This window comes from Manis javanica, chromosome X (assembly GCF_040802235.1).
Source record: "Manis javanica isolate MJ-LG chromosome X, MJ_LKY, whole genome shotgun sequence".
NCBI classification, from domain to species: Eukaryota; Metazoa; Chordata; class Mammalia; order Pholidota; family Manidae; genus Manis; species Manis javanica.
The window spans coordinates 23,382,618-23,399,700 of NC_133174.1; positions in this window are offsets into that span (position 1 = coordinate 23,382,618).

Genomic DNA, 17,083 nt, shown 5'->3' on the forward strand with positions numbered 1-17,083 from the left:
TTTTCTCAAAGAACCAGCTCCTGATTTCATTTATTTTTTTTCTATTGCTTTATTCTTCTCTATCTTACTTATTTTGCTCTAATTGTTAGTATGCCCCCCCCTTCTACTAACTTTGGGTTTCATTTGTTCTTCTTTTTCTAGTTTCATTAATTGTGAGTTTAGACTGTTCATATGGGATTGTCTTCTTTCCTGAGGTAGGCCTGTACTGCAATATACTTCCCTCTTAGCATGGCCTTCGCTGTGACCCACAGATTTTTGGGGTGTTGAGTTGTTTTCATTTGTCTCCATGTATTTCTTGATCTCTGTTTTTATTTGGTCATTGATACATTGATTATTTAGGAGCATGTTGTAAGTCTCCAGGTGTTTGGGGGCTTTTTTGTTTTCTTTGCATCATTTATTTCTAGTTTCATACCTTTGTGGTCTGAGAAGTTGGTTGGTACAATTTCAATCCTTCTGAATTTACTGAAGCTGTTTTTGTGTCCTAGTATGTGATCTATTCTGGAAAGTGTTCCATATGAACTTGAGAAGAATATATATCCTGCTGCTTTTAGGTGGAGAGTTCTGCAGATGTCTATTAGGTCCATCAGTTCTAATGTATTATTCAGTGCCTCTGTCTCCTTATTTTCTGTCTGATTGATCTGTCCTTTGGAGTGAGTGCTGTGTGGAAGTCTCCTAAAATGAATTCATTGCATTCTATTTCCCCCTTTAATTCTGTTAATATTTGTTTCACATATGCTGGTGCTCCTGTGTTGGGTGCATATATATTTATAATGGTTATATCCTCTTGTTGGACTGATTCCTTTATCATTATGTAATGTCCTTCTTTGTCACTTGTGACTTTCTTTGTTTTTAAATCTGTTTTGTCTGATACAAGTACTATTCCATGTATACCAAAGAAATGTGTGCATCTTGCTGCTTTTAGTTGGAATGTTTGGTAGATATCTTTTAAGTCCATTTGATCTAATGGATTGTTCAAGGCCTCAGTCTCCATACTTTCTGTCTAGTTGATCTCTCTACTGATATGAGTGGCATGTTAAAATCTCCTAAAATGAATGTGTTACAATCTATTTTGTCCTTTAATTCTGTTAGTATTTGTTTTAGATATTTAGGTGCTACTATGTTGGGTGCATAGATATTTATAATGATTATGTTCTCTTGTTAGACTGACCCCTTTATCATTACGTAATGTCCTTCTTTGTCTCTTGTTACTTTCTTTGTTTTGAAATCTATTTTGTCTTATATAAATACTGCTACTCCTGATTTTTCCCCCCTGTTATTTGCATGAAGTATCTTTTTCCATCTCTTCACTTTTAGTCTGTGTGTCTTTGGGTCTAAAATGAGTCTTTTGTAGGCAGCATATAGATGGGTCTTGTTTTTTTTTTTTTTTTATGCATTCTGCCACCCAATGTCTTTTGATTGGTGCATTGAGTCCATTTACATTTAAGGTATTCATTGATAGGTATGTACTCATTTCCATTTTAGTAACTGTTTTCTGCTTGTTTTTATAGCTCCTCTCTGTTCCTCTTGCTCTCTTTTACTCTTCTCTTGTTATTTGATGGTTGATTTTAGTGTTGTGATTGGATTTCTCTTTTTTTAATATTCTTTGTATCTCTTATAGGCTTTAGGTTTGTGGTGACCAAGGTTCAAGAGTTGCTTCCTTACTATATTACAGTCTATAATAAGTTGATGATTGCTGTATTTCAAACACAATATAAAATTGCATTTCTTTTTCTCCCTCCTTCACACTTTATGTATTAGAGTCATAATCTGCACTTTTTGTTTATCCTTTGACTGATTTTGTTTATAGTTTGTTTTACTACTTTGGTTTTAATGTCATACTTGCTTGATATATAATTGGTCTACTACCTTTACTATGGGTTTATTTTCACTGGTAAAAACTATTTAGCCTTAGGAACATTCTCACCTACAGCAGTCCCTTTAACATATCCTGTAATGCTGGTTTAGTTGTTATAAATTCTTTGAACCTTCATTTATCTGGAAATTGTTTAATCCCTGTATTTGAATGATAATCTTGCCAGGTAGAGGATTCTTGGTTAAAAGTCCTTCTGTTTCAATACATTAAATATTTCATGCCACTCCCTTCTGGCCTGTAAAGTTTCTGCTGAGAAATCTGCCAATAGCTTAAAGGGATTTTCCTTATAAGTAATGTTTTTTCTCTCTCTGGATGCTTTCAATACTCTCTCCTTATCCTTAACCTTTGTCACTTTCATTAATATACAAAATCATATTTTTTAAAACTTAAAGTCAAAAATCACTGAAAAGTGTCATTTGATATTTGACAAAAACCAAATGGTTCATCAAAGTTCTAATTAAGACAAACCGAACACTTCTAGTTCAACTGAAAAAAAGTAAGTTGCTACGACAACTTCAAAAATACCCTCAGATCACAGCAGAAACATTTAGAAGCTATATGCTAACCAAAGCTTATTCAATTTCCCCTAATTCAGAATAACTATTTTTCATGAGGCATTTTACTTATTTTCTTTTCATAATGAAGTCAAAACTATGGTTGTATAATAGTGGAGCATTTGAGATCAAATATTCAGGGAAGATTCATTTTATGTAGCCAATGGACCAGAGAAGATTTTAGAAAGTAGTGATATATCTGAGAACTAGAGGGAAACTAATAAAAATATGATAATCTAGGTCATTAATGGGACAGATGGGAATGTCAGGAAATCAGAATATAAAAATAGTATGAAGCTGTTATTTACTATTAATAATAATATGGCACTTTAGAATAATTTTATAATTTTTAACTATAAGAAGTTTATGAAATAGACAAAAAAAACTCCTGAGATTAAAGAAAGGGAACAAGTTCATGATGTAAGTGTAAGTGATTGCAGTGTTTGTTCTTTTCAAAGAATACATTTAGAAATAATCTTTTAGTAGAGAATGACTTTTTGGTGAAGAAAACATCTTAGCCAGTCTATCTTTCAATAATGACTCAATTTTATGATTATAGTAATAAATTGCTACATTTATATTTTATATACCAAAGTATTATTTCAGGTGATCACATCATTTGTATTGTTATGTCTTACTTTCAAATCATGTGACTAACCAAAAGTTACATGATAGACTAACAATTTCATTGATTCTGATATTTAATGTTATGCCTGCTGGTCCCTGGATTTACATAAGAGGTTTCTAATTCAAAATTTGGAATATAACTTCTTTAATTTAAACTTTTTTCTCTCCACATTGTTTACCACAATATAAGGATAATTTTTTATTATTGGCTTCTGTACTTTAACAGTACTAAATGAATACTGTTTAGTCCTGCTAAATTTTAGTCCAGATAATTTTACATTATACAAATGCAGTTCTGTATTTCTGCAAATTTTTTAATTCTCCTATGCACATGTGGTAGATTGCAAAAATGGCCACAATACTTTGCAGCTCTTCCCACCAAGAAGTAAAGGCTGTTTCCTCACCCCTTGAGTCTGGGCTGGCCAAGTGGCTTGCTTTGATGAATAGAATGTAGTAGAAGAGATCTGCCAAGTTCTGAGCCTAGGACTAAAGTGTTCTTAAATATTTTGCTTTCTTCTAGATCTTGAAACCTGTTCACCACTTCTAGCCTGCTAGAGGATAAGAGATAAAAGTAGAAGTAAGTTATCTTAGCTGAGGCCCCCCAAAATCAAGTATACACAAATCAACCTGGCAGCTAACTACAGAAACATGAGTGAACTCACCCAAGACCAGCAGAACTTCCCTACTGAGTGCAGCCCAAAATGCTGATCCAAAGAATACTGATGTAAATGAATGATTGTTCTTTTAAGCCAATATGTTTTGTGGTAATTTGTTAAACACACAGCAATAGCTAACTCATATAATCTGCCTCTGAGAGACATTAGTGTCTTTTTACACTTTCGTATTTCCATTTCTACATGTTTATTCTTTTGTAATTTGGTGAGTCTTAAAGATCATGTAAATTATTTGAAATAGGTCATTTAAATTATAGTCTTGAAAAAGACAAAAATAGATGTGTTTTGGAGTTTGAAAGAGATCAGTAATCTCCTTCCTCTCAATCTCCCACTCAAATTTAGAACCAATTAACTGACAAGTTCAGGTAGGAGAAAATCAATTGTCACTATAATTACTGGTTAAGCCTGGCCTAGAAGAAATGGCCTATATCATGAGCCTGATGCTACTAACTTTCCTGACTGAGAACTACATACCCACGCAGAGCCCCTGGCTGAATTGAAAGACTTCAGGCCATTCTGGGTGGGGTGGGAAGGTGACAGCCCCTGTGAAACTTGGATCAGAGAGGAATAGAGTAGCATATACGCCCTCTGCAGGCAGGAAGTAACTGAGGATAGGAAAAATTGTGTCAAGGTGAATACATTCCTTCTCAAAGATTCACCAATAGATGAGTTGCCACCTCAGCAAAGCAGCAGAGAAAGGCCAGGAATACTGTTTTAATAGACTGTTTCTCCAAATATAAAGCTACATCAGGAGCAGTGAATAAGTATTTCTGCCTAACACTGTCATGAACTAAAAATGATAAGGGTAACCAGAACATTACTCAGAATTTAGTATATTTAAAATAAGAAATATATCATCTTGAGAAAAAGCAAAAACCCATTTGTTCATAGATAATAATAGTAATGATAATAGCTAATGGTTTTTGAGCATTCATTATGGCCAGACGGTGTTTTAGTGAAAGTACTTCAGTTCGTCCTTATATAACCCTATGATGTAGGTACTTTTGTTAATCCACTTTTTTATAGATGGGAATAGTGAGGTATAGACAACCTAAAACTGCCCTATAATAGACAAGATGGAGTAGAGTTGGGATCTTTTCTGGACTGTTTCCATCCGAGAGTTAAGTATATTTTAAAAGACAGATACGTTGTTGGTGAGGACGTGGAAAAATTGGAAGCATCATACATTTTTGATGGAAATATAAAATATGATTTCATTTCCTTCTGATATATATCTAAAAGTGAGATTGCTGGATCACATGAGAGTATTATTTTTTTTTCATCTAAGTTATCTAATTTATTGGCATACAATTGTCATCCTTTACAGCCATTTTTATTTATGTGATGTCAGTAGTGATGGGCACTCTTTCATTCCTGAGTAATTTAAATTCTCTCTATATATGTTTTTATTCTGATCAGTTTGACTAAAGGTTTATCGACTTTGCTGATCTTTACAAATAACCAACTTTTTGTTGATTTTTCTCTATTATTTTTCTCTTTTTCGTTTAATTCTACTCTGTTAATTATTTCTTTTTCTCTGTTTGCTTTGGATTTAGTTTGCTCTTTTTCCAGTGTTTTTAGGTAGAAGATTAGGTTATTGATTTGATATCTATTTTCTTTTATAGTACAGGCATTTACAGCTGTAAATTTCCTCTAAGCCCTGCTTTAGCTGTATCCTATAAGTTTTGATACCTTTTCTCTTTTAATTTGTTGAGTTGGAGGTATCTGGGAATGTTGAGATAGAGCAATTTTAGTAGGAAGTTGGAAATAGGCCTGGAATTGAAACTTCAAAAGTTGAGATAAATAGGACTAGAAGTCATCCCTGTGCAAGTGATTGTTGGAGAGAGTGGTTGGGTTTGTCTAAGGAAAAGACATGGAGTGAAAATAAAACAGGGTCAGTGATGAAACACTGTGTGTCAACAAAATGAATATGGTAGGCAGAGGAGGAGAAATCCCAGGAGGAGGCTGGAAGGCCCCCAAGAGTAGAAAGAAACCTGGAAGAGCTCAGGGCAAGAGAAAACAAGAAGCAGCAATTAACATTACAAGGTCAACTGAGATGAGGCCTGACACTATGGAATTTCAAGTTAAAAATACCACTTTCAGCAGGCAGTTTGGCACAGAGTTACGTCTGTGGCAGAGGAATCAGCAGTAGTTGAGAAAGAGTAGAAAGAAAGCCAGTATAAAGCAATAAGGGTACCTGTGAAAGGCACTGAGGAGAGAGAGAAGAATTAGTGTCTGGGGAATTTAGTAAGTACATTTAAAAAATCAAAGTCATTCATGCTCATTGTTCAGATAACACAGAAGGGCTGCTATTGAAAACACTGGTAACTGTTTCTCTACCCAGTATCACTCTCTCTAAATCATATGTTAATATAAATTATTGATTTGTCAATTTTAGATAATACCTAGTGACTTTCTGCTTTCACAGATGAGGATTTAACTCATTCACACCTGCAACCCTTCTCCTTCTTTCTTCCAATATAATCATATTACTATTATAGTTCCCTTCTTAGTGACCTTTGAAACTTTTAATAATATGCTTAGAGCTCTTTCTTATCGCATCAACTGTAACCAATGTCCTTTGTCTTTCCACTTCTTAAAATTGGGACATCAATGCTGGTACCCTCTGTTCATTTCTTTGTTCACTACTACCTCCCTGCTTCTGACATGTGTACTTTCACATTGACCAGTTGATAACATTTATACTCTGCCTTCTAACCACAATGCAGTCCTTCCAGCTTGGTTTCCAGGTTGATTTTAAAAGTTGAAAATCAATAGTGTTCATGTTGCTATGACTTTGTTAACTGCAGAAGCAGACTGGGTATTAACATGTTATTTATTATAATGCATTATATTATTAATGTTAGAACAGTTCCCTTCTGAAGCCTTCTGTCTACCTGTTGCAATCTGAACTAATTGCCTCTGGACAGCTGTCACCCAGGGGCTTCTTTTCATTGCTCTGCTAAGATGCACCATCTGTTTCCTAGTTACCCTTTCTTCTCCTCCTCCTATTTACCTCCTCATTTTGCCTGAGCATATTCTCCAGAAATTTCTCCGAAAGGGTATGGAAAAGGTAAACTGCTGATTCCTCGCTTTGACTAAAAATGTATTTATTCTGCCCTCACACTTTATCATTTTAGTTTGAAAATCACTTTTATTCAAAACTTGGGATGAAAACTCATGTAATGTTAATGTTAAGCATTCTGATACAAGGCTGATTGTCATTTCTTTTTAGGTAATGTGTTTGTTCTTCCTGGAAGCTTTTTAGGTCTTCTCATTATTAAGAAAGTTCATTGTGAGGTGTGCAGGTCTTCCGCTATTTATCTTGTGTTAAAAAACAAAATTCAACCGAGTAAATTTGAAGATCTAGTTGGCTTTATTAAATGATTCATGAATTGGAGGATCATGGGAAGATGGCGGCGTGAGTAGTTCAGTGGAAATCTCCTCCCAAAAACATATTTATGAAAATACAATAAATACAACTATTCCTTAAAAAGACACCAGTGGATATAGTACAACAGCCAGGATACATCTACATCTGCGAGAACTCAACATCACATGAAGGGGGTAAGATACAAGCTGTGGCCAGGCAGGACCCAAACGCCCCCCAACCCCAGAACCCGGTGGGAAGAAAGGAGTTGGAATGGGGAGGGAGTGAAAGCCCAGGACTGCTAAACAACCAGCTCTAGAAATCCGCACCTGGACTGCAGACACAAGGTGCACGGGGTGCTGGATATTAGAGAAACGGAAAAGCAAAACCTGCGGGCAGGTCCCCGCAACCAGCGCTCCTGAGACAAAAGAAAAGCTAGTGCTTTGTGTAAGTCTTAAAGAGACAGGGACCCCACAGCTGGATGAAGTTGTCCCGGCACACTTATCTCCAGCAGCTGGGAATCCCAGGGAACTTTAGGCGCCCTAACCCCCTGGGTGGCGGCAGTGCACCTCTGAAGCCCCTCACAGCACTAAGCAGCCTGGCAGTCACTCCTCCAACTGGTGCGGACCCTGACACACTGGCCCAGTAGTGGGAGAGTGGCAGCACGCGCAGGGGGCGGCAGCGCCAGAGAGAACCAGGAGCAGCCTGCGTGTGCTGGCAGCACCAGAGGGGACCGGGAGCGGCTCATGAGAGCCTGCCACGGTGGCAACTGGGCAGTCTGGGAGCAGCCTGCGCACGCTGGCAGCAGCGGCGCCAGAGGTGCCCGGGAGAGGTCCGCGCGAGCCCGCAGTGGTGGCGACTGAGCAGCCCAGGAGCAGCCTGCATGTGCCAGCTGCAGCGGCGCCAGACAGGCATGGGAGAGGCCCGCGTGCACCTGCAGTGGTGCCAGAGGGAGCAGCTGCACTCCTAGCATCCGACCAGAATCCTAGCCACCGGGCCAGACCCAAAGGCTGCTGCTGATACACAGCTGCCCGGCAGGGGCGCCATTATCACACAGTGCACCTGGCATGCCTGCCACTCCCCGCAGTGCTCTGCGCTGCTCTGACAGAGAACCTGCCCACAGCAGCTTAGGGGATTTAACTCAGTGACTGCTCCAGGAGTGTGGGTAACCGACACAGGCAGCAGAGAAGGGCAAGGCATCCAGCAAGCAGGAAAGGACTTTCTTCTCCCAGCTCACACACACAGAACCTGCCAAGAGCCACTGCTATTGCCATGAAAAGGCAGAAAAATTTAGTCCAGTCCAAAATAGTTCAGACAACCCCTGAGAGAGGATCTGCAGAGGCAGACCTAACCAGTCTCCCTGAAAAAGAATTCAAAATAAAAATCATAAACATGCTGACAGAGATGCAGAGAAATATACAAGAGCTAAGGGATGACATCTGGAGGGAGATTACAGAAGTGAAACAATCTCTGGAAGGATTTATAAGCAGAATGGATAAGATGCAAGCGGCCATTGATGGAATAGAAATCAGAGAACAGGAACGCATAGAAGCTGACACAGAGAGACATAAAAGGATCTCCAGGAATGAAACAATATTAAGAGAACTGTGTGACCAATCCAAAAGGAACAATATCCGCATTATAGGGGTACCAGAAGAGAAGAGAGAGAAAAAGGGATAGAAAGTGTCTTTGAAGAAATAATTGCTGAGAACTTCCCCAAACTGGGGGAGGAAATAGTTGCTCAGACTATGGAAGCACACAGAACTCCCAACAGAAGGGACCCAAAGAGGATAACACCAAGACACATAATAATTAAAATGGCAAAGCTCAAGGACAAGGACAGAGTATGAAAGGCAGCCAGAGAGAGAAAAAAGGTCACCTACAAAGGAAAACCCATCAGGCTATCATCAGACTTCTCAACAGAAACCTTACAGGCCAGAAGAGAATGGCATGATATATTTAATGCAATGAAACAGAAGGGCCTTGAACCAAGGATACTGTATCCAGCATGATTATCATTTAAATATGAAGGAGGGATTAAACAATTCCCAGACAAGCAAAAGTTGAGGGAATTTGCCTCCCACAAACCACCTCTACAGGGTATTTTAGAGGGACGTCTCTAGATGGGAGCACTCCTAAAAAGAGCACAGAACAAAACACCCAACATATGAAGAATGGAGGAGGAGGAATAAGAAGGGAGAGAAATAAAGAATCATCAGACTGTGTTTATAATAGCTCAATAAGTGAGTTAGTACAATAAGTTAGCTCAGTAAGTTAGACAGTAAGGTAGTAAAGAAGCTAACCTTGAACCTCTGGTAACCATGAATCTAAAGCCTGCAATGGCAATAAGTGATTCATGAATTGGGCAGCATCCCCTCTAGCAAGTAGAGGGATGATCCAAGGAATTGTACAAAATGGAAGGTTTTAATAGGAAGGAAGGTGGGGTAAAAAGTTATTACCAAAAGAAAGAAGGATTGTTATAGGCAAGGTAACCTTCCCTTAGGGGGAAGAGAAGGGGGTCATATGCAGATGACCCCATCATTTTGGGGGGATACACAGAGCCCATATGACAGATTACCTCATTGATGCTGACCAGAAATCCTGTTGGATTTCTGATGGACTGTTGAAAGGTCACATTCCTGGAAAAGGTTGAAAGTGTAATTGAGTCTTGGCTTGTGAGGCAAATTACCCCATTTAGGCTTGTTTCTTTTTCAACAATTGAATATCACTGAGTATTTTCCTTAAACTCCAGCAGCGTTCTTGTGTCTCTTTGGTAAGGTTCTCACTCTGTTTTCTCTATTTTCTCTATGGAATTCAGTGTTTGGAGATTAGACCTCCTAAGTTAAGCTTTTCTTAGTTTTTCTCCTTTTCTCCTTGTCCTGTGTTTTGCTGTACATTTGGAAGATTTCCTCAACTTCCAACATTTCACAGATGTTTATGTTGAAGAGAAAGAAATTTCCTCTACCCCTTGAAATTCTTCTAGCTGGTCTAAATCAAATTGACATAAGACAGATTAATAGGAGAAAAAAAAACCAAAGTTTAATTGTGTACATAGGGGGAAGCCATAGACACCGATTCCAAAGATAGGGAGAATGAGGTATATATGTCTTCCTGATCCAAGGAGAAGGGGGTAGGGAGCTGAGACTTCAAAGGGAAAAGTGGAGTGATTCACAGGAATATGAAAAGAATAAACGTTTGGTAAACAAATACTTGATGGGCCACACAGAAACAGTGGGGCACAGAGAGGAGTTTTAACAGACTTTACCACATCCCTTCCTGTCTACCACCCCTAGTTTACATTATAATATAGCTAGCTATGGTGATAGCTCTCCTCCTCGAGTAGTTCCTCCACCTAAATTCTTTTTATGCAGTTGGTGGTAGGTGGGCAGGTGAAAATATTCTCCTGAGTCTTTTGGGCCTTGATGGTTTTCAGCTCAAAATAATCTGCATGTTAAAGTGGCACATCTTGGGGTGACCTGTCCGTGGTCCCTACAGTTGCTATTTTAGTCATTGTATTAACTTTGAGAGGTTTTTTTTCCCTCCAATTATTCCATGATGTTACTGTGTCATGTTCTAGTTTTATGAATGGAATTTCTATTCCTATTTCTCTTATGCAAATGAGATTTGTGTTCTTAAGTTTGTTTCTGATCCCTGACTTATGTTTGTTTTTTGCTGAGTTAGTTATTTCTGTTTCTTTAAGTTGTAGGCTTATTCAACTGTCTAGTGATCTTTGTTTGTTGGTTATTTTAAAGGGCTGACTGGGCATGAGGCTTATTATCTGGCACAGTGAGTTGGCAGGAAGCTGCCAATATCTCCTATTTGTTCCATTTCTTTAGAGAAATATCCTCAGTTTGTTGCTATTTTTTGCTGGATGATTGAACACATGATCACAAGCATTGTTTTGAGCTGGAGATTGTAAGTAGAGTACAGATATTGGAAGGTTTTCCATTCCATTTCTCTCTCCTGTCCTCTATAGAACATATAGACCCTGACCCTACACCTCTTCACAACTTGGCAGTAATGTTGGCTGCCTCCTCAGCTGTACCATCTCCTACACATAGTCTAGGTTTCAGGTTATTCCCATCTGCTGTCAGCAGTCCACTGTTACTGCCTACAAGAAATGTTGTGATTTCTTGCCCCTCATGGCTCCCAGTCTGTTTATTTAATGTTGTGGGTGTTAACTCTAAAAATAAGAGAATTAGCTATTTTACCAGCAAAACTGGGTTTATTCAGGAATAGCAGAGAACTGCAATTAGAAACAAGCAAGCTACGGCAAAAGCATAGGCAAGTCCACCCAACAAAGTAGAGGACCGTTATTTTTATAGAGGAAGGGGCCAAGTTGGGAAGGCTGTTCTAAGCAAAAAGTCCACTAGAGGAAACTGGGAGTTCCACATATTGTGGCTTCTCATTGGCTGAATTGTGACAGTCTCTCATTGGCTAGGATATTGCAGGAAGGCGGAAGCCTTCTACCTGCTGAGGAGTAAAATAGCTAAAACAGTATCAACTTACAAGGCAGTCCATCTCTTCCAGTGGGGTCTGTAGTTGAGAAGGAGTGGTTGGATTCAAGAGCTTTTCCTACTGGCCCCCTGCCATGTTAGTAGGGTTTTCCTTTATTAATTTTCATATTAATTTATACCTTCTTAATTCCTTTAGTATCATTTTAATGGAGTCTTGATAGGGAGAAGATAAATATGTGTGCTCATTCTACAACTTTGAACTCAAATTCTGGAGGATTTTGGTGGGGGGATAACTTTTTATTTGGATATAATTTCAAACTTCCAAAATAATTTTGCTTCATTTGTGTTATCATTCTCATATATATGTGTGTATACATATATATTACATATATATATATGTAATATGTATACACACATGTGCACATACTTTTCTCTGAACAATTTGAAAGTACATTAATGATATTATCCCTTTTACCCCTAAATACTTCAAGTCTATATTTCCTAAGAGTTAGATATTCTCTTACAGGAGACACTACAATTTTCAAAACCAGAAAAATTATTTGATATGATACTATCATCTAACCCATGGTCCATATTCAACTGTTGTTAATTTTTGTAATAATATTTTCATAGGAAGGTTTGCTGGTCTAGGAGCAAATTCAGGATGTCACACTACATTGAGTGGTCATGTCCCTTTAATATGGAACCATTCTTCCTTCTTTGTCTCTTATAACATTGATATTTTGAGGCCATTTTTTTGTAGAATGTTTCTTAACATAGATTTTCTCTGATATTTACTTATGATTCGATTCAGTTGTAGTTTTGGCAGGAATACCACATGAGTGGTGTTTCCTTCTCAGCATGTTCTTATCAGGAGCCACATGATATTGGTTGGTCACATTGCTGGTAATGTTAACTTTGATCATGTGTTTAAGTTAGTATCTGCTGAGTTTCTCCACTATGAAGTTACTATTCTTTCCTTTGTAAACTATAAGCCACTTGTGAGGAGATCAGGGGATTTCCGGGTGGGGAAACCCTGAGCGTACTTGAAAAGGAAGGAGCTAGTGAAGAAGCAAAGTTGGGGAAGACAATTAAAGGCATGGGATCCTGGAGGTGCAGAAGAAGCGGTGCCGCTTTGTGAGTGAATGCTCCTGCTGAGAGTGTCACACAAAACAGTAGTTACCTCAAGAACAGGCATGGCAACAATTTATTCACCAAGAACTACAGATCTTATTCACGTTATTTTATTTCAGTGCCTTTAACATCTCATGCTGCTTACAAAACTGGTTGGCAGGGTTTGTCACTGGGGGAGGAGGGGACAATTTTCATTCTAGGCTTTTGTGTAGCATTTGGATGATGGCCTTTAGGCTACATTACCTATTATAAACTATAAATTTTGCATTGTTTGGGCACAGCTATTTTTCTGTTTCTTTACCTTTGTTTCTTTAAGTATTTTTAATTACACTTTTTATTTTGAGACAACTGTAGATTCACATGCAATTGTAAGGAATAATACAGAGAGATCCTGTACCCAGTTTCTTCCCACCTTGCTAAACTATAATATGGTATCATAATTGGATCACATGGATCCAGTGAAGACAACAAAACATTTCTACCATCACAAGGATCCCTCATGTTGCCCTCTTATACCCACACCCACTTCCTTCCAACTGTTACCCTCCATAATATCAGTGAGCACTATTTAAAATGTATTAATACATATGCATTTAATGAAACAAGGATCCTTTTAGAGCTATGCTCCTATGATATAAGAAGCATAACGGATCCTTTTCTTTCCTCTCCCTTAACATTAGTTAGTAGATTGGCTCACAAGTCTAATTCTCCCTAATAAGGTCATGTAAATGGCAAACATTCGTGATCTTCTAGAGCAAAGGCTAGTGGGACATACTGTCTTATTTATTAATAAACTTTTTATTTTGGAGTAATGTTAGATTTACAGAAAGCTATAAATATGATAGAGAGTTTCCATATACCCTTCACCTGATTTGCCCTCATGTTACATCTTACATATTCATGATATATTTGTCAAAACTAACAGATGAATATTAGTACCCTATTTATTAAACTCCAGATTTTATTTGGATTTCACCATTTTTTTTCACTAATATCCTTTCTCTGTGCCCAAATCGAATCCAGGATACCACAGTGTATTTAATTATGGTATTATTTTAATTGTAAGAATTCATCCAGTGCATGTTAGTGAGAAATTGTAGAACAATTCTCTTTCTGATCCTAAAATACTGACATGTTAAGATGATACCCAGTTCTAGCCATTTAATAAATAATAATGGTTTAACATGATTCCAGGAAAACCTGCCCAACAGCCCAGAGAAAAACTAAACCAATAACCTAACAGGCTATTAAGTATTTCAAAACTGCTTAGGGAATTGGGCTCATATTGTTTCATAGTTATTTGCTTGAGAGAGAATTAGAACTGGGGCATTTTTAAAAAGGAAGATTGAGGTTCACAAAAACAAGTTGTAGCTCCAGACCAAAGGGGATTTCAATTCTGGTCAAATTCACTCTGGATTCACTGAGACCAAATAACAACAATGGAACGTTGGGGTTAAAAGGGGCTTATACCGAGCTTTATTCTCACAGTGGCAGGTCAAGTGCTAGAATCCCATCCACCTCTGTCTCTGCCTGTGGTCCAGCCTCTGCCTTAGGTGCTGCCTCCACTCCAGGCTCTGTCTTTGCTCCAGGGTCTGGTCTCACCTCCAGCCTCTGCTCTCCTTTGCTGGCTCTGCTCTGCCTGGTGCTACTTTTATAGCAACACATGCAATAATGGTTTGTTGCCAAGGGGTGTGCAAGCATGTACCTGCAAAGTAGGCTAAGTATTACATCATTGCTTGTACACAAGTGGGTGGGTAGACTAGGATCAGGTGAGGATCCTGGCCATAGAACCCCCATTTTCCCTACATAAGTACCATTGTCCATCAACTTATTCCTACTCCCCAGGTGGTGAAAATATAATATGATAATTATTTTAGAAATCTTCCTTCAAACTTATTCATTATTAATTTAACTCAATAGCCTTTCATCAGATATTTGTTGAATACCCACAATATGACAATCCCCAGGTTTAAATCCTTGGGACTGATTCATGCAGAGTGGACATCCTGATTATAAAGGCTCCTTAGTCTCCACTCACAAATCACAGCAACTTTTATTGATCCCATTTACAGATAGATCCATGTCACACTGTAATACTAAACATCACTCTTACCCACTGAGACTATACTCAAGACTAAATACCTCCTTTCAAATAGTATTTTCCTTAGTGGCTATGAGAAGGTTTTTATAACTCGCCCTGGATTTTTTTGGTAGGAGAATACTTACAGAGTGAGCATGACTTGAAAAGGGACTCCTTATATTCTACAACCAGTTTTTTATTTGTTTTTTTCCTGAATACTACCATCAAATGTCCTCTGACATTTGACAATCTTAGTTAAAAACTTTCCTCCCCTCAAAAAATCCCCCAACAATCTGTGTGATTCCTTTATATAAAGTCCTAAATGGGCAAAACTGATCTATGATGATAATTAAAATAGTAGTTACCCTTTGCGGGGGGATGGGGGGAGAACTAATGTGGAGAGGCCACAAAGGAGCCTTCTAGGAAGTGGAAAACATTCCCTATCTTGATGTGATTAACAGTTACCTGTGTGTCTACATTATGTAAAAATTTTCAGGTTGCACACTTATGATTTATGGACTTTTATATACCACTGTCAACCAAAGAATTCACACAGAGGTATAAGAAAGAAAAGCTTTATTTGGGGTCTTAAGGATTGTAATCTGGGTGACACAGATTTAGGTAACAACCAAAGTTGCACACTACTAGGGAACAAAAGGTAAGGGTTTTTAGAGATAAAAGTGAATGCTTATACATGTTGTTTACAAAAAATTTTGATTGTGGAGTTGGAGGCAGAAAGTCTTGATGGCATATAATTGGTTGGTAAGGCTATCACTAAGCAAATACCTCACTGTAGCAAATAGCAGGTGTTTCAGCTGAGTCTTTTGAATATTTGCAGTTTGGCCCAGTTCAAAATTTCCTGGTTCTACCAGCAAGGATGTGCATAAGACTCACTTCCTTAATGGCCTCCTGGCTCTGGTTTAGTTGTTTCCCCTAGCCATGCTGACTCCATTTTGATTTTAGCTAATCACAATACACACCATCCATAACTTAAATAAGGAAACATATACCCTTATTATCCTCTCTCATTTAAATAATAATTTTTTTGCTATCTGTGATATCATGATTTATTAGGAGAAACATTTGGTTTTTGTCCCTTCCTGGCACAAAGCTCCTAAAGTCCTTGGAATTTCCTAAGTGATAACACTGATAGAGGTGTTTGTTATGTTAATGAGGTGACTTTTGGAAAGCTCCCAAGGATGGGGACCTTGCCTGGGGAGCCAACCAAGTGGCTAGAGGGTTGGAACTTTCATTCCCATCCCCATGACCTCCAGGGGGTAAACAGGAGTTGGAGGTGGATTTAATGGTCAATGATTTAATCAATCATGCCTGTGTAATGAAGGCTCCATTAAAAACCCAAAAGACGGAATTTAGAGAGCTGCTGGGTAGATGGACAGGTAAATATTTGGGAGAGGGACATGCTCCAAGAGGACAGGGAAGCTCTTTACCCTCTCCCCATACCTTGCCCTATGCATCTCTTCCATCTGGCTGTGCCCGAGTTATATCCTTTTATAACACATCAATTATCTAGTAAATGAAATGTTTCTCTGTGTTGTGTGAGCTGCTCTAGCAAATTAATCAAACCTGAGAAGGGAGTTGTAGGAACATCTGATCTATAGCTTGTGGGTCAGAAGCACAGGTGACAGCTTGGACTTGAGATTGGCATCAGTAATTGGTGGGGGGCGGTCTTGTTGGACTGGACCCTTAACCTGTAGGATCTGATGTTATTTGTAGTAGATAGTGTCAGAATTGAGTTGAACTATAAGACATCCAGTCAATGTCTACTGAGAACTGGATTGGTGGTACGAAAAAAGGTTATTCACATTGGTCATACAGATTTTTTCCGCTTAATTTTATCTGTATTTACCTGTGTGTGTCTATTTTCAAATCTCTCTTGTATATAACCTCATTCTTTAGCTTTGCATTGTAGAATATTAGTAAAATCTCTGTTATAGAAATAGGAAGGGATTCTGGAGTAGGTTGGAAGAGTGTGGAGAACAAAAATTCTCAAATAACAGAAACCCTCATATATACCACAAACAGAAGCCATACACTCATGTGCCATAAACTAGAACTCCAGGGGTTTCTAGAATTAAGAGGAAGATGTGGAAAATGGGTACCGTGGGACAATTAGGGGGCTGTGCTAGACTAAGAGTTCCTGGGAATCTGCAAGACCCTTTACATGCGCACACAGTTCTGGTTGAGAAGGCTGTCATGGCGAGAGGAGCTGGGATTCCATTGTTGAACCTCCATGCCATTGGAGCGCAAGTTCTTGGCTGTGCCTTCATGTCTATTCCTGATCATTTGAAATGTT